Raw genomic sequence first — 4,083 nt, forward strand, 5'->3', positions numbered from 1 at the left:
ATGTGGCTTCCCATCTAATTGTGCTTGAACAGTAGTTCGGAAAGCACAAGCAGATGCTGCCTGTAAGCCAACACCCCAACCTGTTGACATCAGTGTCAAAATTGACACCAGGTCTCCAGCAAGTCAAGCTTTCAGTTCAGACCTGCCTCTTACGTTCAGGGACCTAGTCCTTTGAGGCTGAACCCTGACTCGGCCCCAGGGACATTCTCAGGCTAAGCTGCTCTTTCTTGTATTTCCCTGGAGAACCAGGCACTAACCAGTGGTGCCTATTTAAACAATTAAGCTTTCATGACCTTAGAGATGAATGAGTTCTTGTTTTGTTTGTTGTTGTTGTTGTTGTTGTTTTCAATGCCATGGGTGTGACTCTCTGACTCACAGGGACCCTTTAGACTAGGGTCAACCAGCTCCGGGAGTTCCCAGGATGGTCACTCTTTATGGAAGTAGAAAGCCTCCCCTTTCTTGAGAGAAATGGCTGGTGGTTTCAAACTGCTGACCTTGTGATTAGCAGCCAAACTTGAAACCCATTCCGCCACAGTAGAAAGAGAGGGGGAAATCACAGATGAAGTTGAAGTTCCATTGGACCACTACTGCTGGTCATGAAATCTACCATCTTATATTACAGAGCCCTGGTGGCGCATTGGTTACATGCTCAGCTGCATAACCATTGAAGGGTGCCAATTCACGGACCCACTGACCAGCTCTCCCAGAGAAGCAGCTGGCAAACTGCTCCCCTACAACCATCACTGCTGAGAAAGCCCTGTGGGCAGTCCTGCCCGGTCAGTTGGGGCCACTGAGCATCACAAATGACTCCACAGCACCCTGCCATAACCTTCTTTTGTCACCCAAAGTTAAAAGCTAGATGTAAATTTCCAGAATTTTTCACAATGCATTTTCTGACATATATGAAGGGACCTCAAAAAGTTTGAGGGAAAACGGAATGAAAAGACCATGGAATCCTTCCCCTCTTTTGAAACCCCCTCAAATAAGTCAGTACCTGCAAGAAATCTATATAGCTTTGTTGGGTGTTTTCATCACACCCCACTTTTCCTTTGTCCCTTGCGGCCCTGCTTTCCCTGGGGCCATGTTCTAGAAGGCCACCAAAGCGCAAACTGAACCCCCGTGCAGTCATTGCCTCTCTCACCTCTTTTGGATTAAGGAGTGAACTTAGGCCCATTTTTCATTTAGGGTAAATGATTGAACATCAATTCGTAGTAAGGTAGACATGAATTCATTTTAATTGGTAGTTAGTCATTTAAGAGAAAATTAATGAACATAATTCCCTCAACAGCCCTGTATCTGTGTACTTTGTATATCAAGAGAGAAGTTCAAGGGGAAACGAGGCCCTGGAGCAGTCTTCGTGCGAGACCTCTGTCTCTGGGGCCTGCTTCCTTCCTGTGCTTGCTCTGCTCGGTGCTCACAGATCACTAGAATGTGGGTGGAGAAGGGAAGTCCGTAAATATCCAAGGAAGGATGCAAGAAATGAAACATCCGAAGACCACAACACCCGCCCTTTCCAAGTCGCTATGAAGTAAGCAGCAGTGTGTGGGATAATGGATGGGATCCATTATCCATGTCAGATTATAGTAAACATGTATCTTCTATGTCCATGTCCTCGTTCCACCCCATCTCTCTTCCCAGCAACCCTCACCTACATGTACTTTTCTTTCAAAATCTAGTGTCTGGCTGTCCAGTGACCTCCCGCTTTGAATGTGTTCATAGCAAATACCAACTGCCTACAATGAGTTTACTGACTCTGTAGGTTAGGCTCGGTTGAATAGAGAAACAAATCCAGTGACATTCATACATATGTAAGAGAGAACTTTATATCAAGGAGTAGTTACATATCAGGAAAACATCCCAGCCCAGTTCAGGTCAAATACATACATCCAATACTAGTCCATAACCCCCTTTTCAGATTCCTGCAGCCCCAAGCCATGATGCAAAATGCAGGGAGATCACAGGCAAGCAGGTGAAAAGTCTTGTGGATCAAATGGCAGTGGAAGCATCACAGGGCTGGTGCAGGTCTCAACGTGGCATGCTGGACAACCAAAAAAGATGGTGAAGGGAGACATTGGTCAGCATACGCCATGAAAATTCTCAATGCAGCTGGATTGCATTGTTGATCAGCTTCAGACTAGAGAAGCTGGTAGAATTCTTCAGTTTCTTCATCATTGGCTTTGGTAGATGGTGGGTAAATTTGAATAATAGTTGTATTAACTAGTTGTATTGTCTTCCTTGAAGGCATGCATGGGTATTAGCTTATCACAGACAGCATTGTACTTCAGATAAATCTTGAAATGTTCTTTTAATGACTAGGACACCATTCCTCTTCAGTTTGTCATTCCAGGCAAAGTAAACCACATGACTGACTCAAATGGTCAGCACCAGTCCACTTCAACCCACCCATGTCTGTGATATCCATCTTTATACATTCTGTCCTTTGAAAACAAAGGAAATGGATACAAATCATGACTGGCAGCACATCAATTCACCACCCTGCATAGCATTATGATTGGGATTCGGACACAGGTGCAGATTGTAAAGATACTTGAGATTGATTCCAGGGCTCTTCGGCTGGCTGGTTACTCGGTGGTGGGGTATGACTCATGATCATATGACCCTGAGTCATAGCTGGTATCCAATTCCCAGGTCGATCATGAGAGCACTGTCCAGGCACGTGCCCTGAGGACAAGACTACCCCTCCCTGGGTGGGTCAGGATGTTGATGTATTCTACTGTCAAACCCACTCTACCTGAGTGCCACACTGCTAGTTAGTGGTCAGAATGAACTCAAATGGAGGTTGGATGAATTCAAGATTCAAAATGGAGTCAAGGTTCCCGTTATAAACAGCAGCCTTCTCAAGACCATCTGCGACGTTCCCTCTTGTTCTCTACAACAGACAAAGCGTTCAAGGGTAGAATTGAGGAAGCATATAGGCTTTTAATAGAACCCCAAGCCCCAAATCACTGCCACTGAGTCAGTTTTGACTCAGCAACCCTGTAGGACAGGGTAGAACTACCACCCTGGCTTTCTGAGACTGTGACTCTATGGTAGTGAAAGCCTCGTCTTTCTCCCTTGGAGTGGCTGCTGGTTTCTCAGCCCAACATTTCAGCATTATGCCTCCAGGGCTCCTAAGGTTTTAATAGGTTCTAGGAATTTGTTGAGATGCCCTGGTGGTGTCGTGGATATGTTTTTGGCTGTGATCTGAAAGGTTAGCGGTTTGAAACCATCAACCACTCTGTGGAAGAAAGAAAAGGCTTTCTATTCCCTTAAAGAATCTGGGAAACTCACAGGGGCAGTTCTACCCTGCCCTATAAGGTCTCTGTCGGTTGGAATCAACTCAAGAGCAGTGAATTCCTTAGAGCAAACTGTCTAAGGACTTCTGGTGTGTAGTGAGTTATGCATTGGGCTGGAAACCACAAGGTCAGCAGTTTGAAACCACCAGCTGATCCATGGGAGAAAGATGAGACTTTCTGTTCGCATAGAGATGTATAGCATTGGCTACCCACAGGGGTAATTCCATAGGTCACTATGAGCTGCACTTGATGACAGTAAGTTTGGTTTGGGTTTTGAGCAGACTGGTAACTAGTTGGAGCTCAATGATGCCTAGACACAGTGTTGTGAAGTTTAAAGAGTAATAGCCTTTATTTTACACTGTACAGTGTTCTCGGAGACTCTACACCCAGGTTAATGGTGTCAGTATGTATACCCCTGTAAATATACCAGAAAACAGGATGGGTCATGAGGGTCAGTGTTGCTACTGTGACTGTGGAGACAAGTTCCCCACGCCATCACCTCTAGGCAGCCAGAGAGACATGGGCATTGCTAACAAAACCACTGGGGACATCCTGGCACTCAGATAACCATAGCCAGGACTAGTTAGAGAGGAAGTTTGCATCCTCTCACTATGACTGACGTTTGAAATTTGGTACAGTTTCCTTCTCTGCAATTTATTGTCTTTGCCCTCTTCTTTGATGAGAAAAAGCCTACAGTCATTGTGTTAGTCTGGGTACATTAGAGAAACAAATCCACAGAAAAATCATATGTATAAGAGAGAGTTTTATATAAAGGTTAAGTGTACAT

This window comes from Echinops telfairi, unplaced genomic scaffold, assembly GCF_000313985.2.
Source record: "Echinops telfairi isolate 266 unplaced genomic scaffold, ASM31398v2 ScPeMD7_31;HRSCAF=116, whole genome shotgun sequence".
Classification (NCBI taxonomy): domain Eukaryota; kingdom Metazoa; phylum Chordata; class Mammalia; order Afrosoricida; family Tenrecidae; genus Echinops; species Echinops telfairi.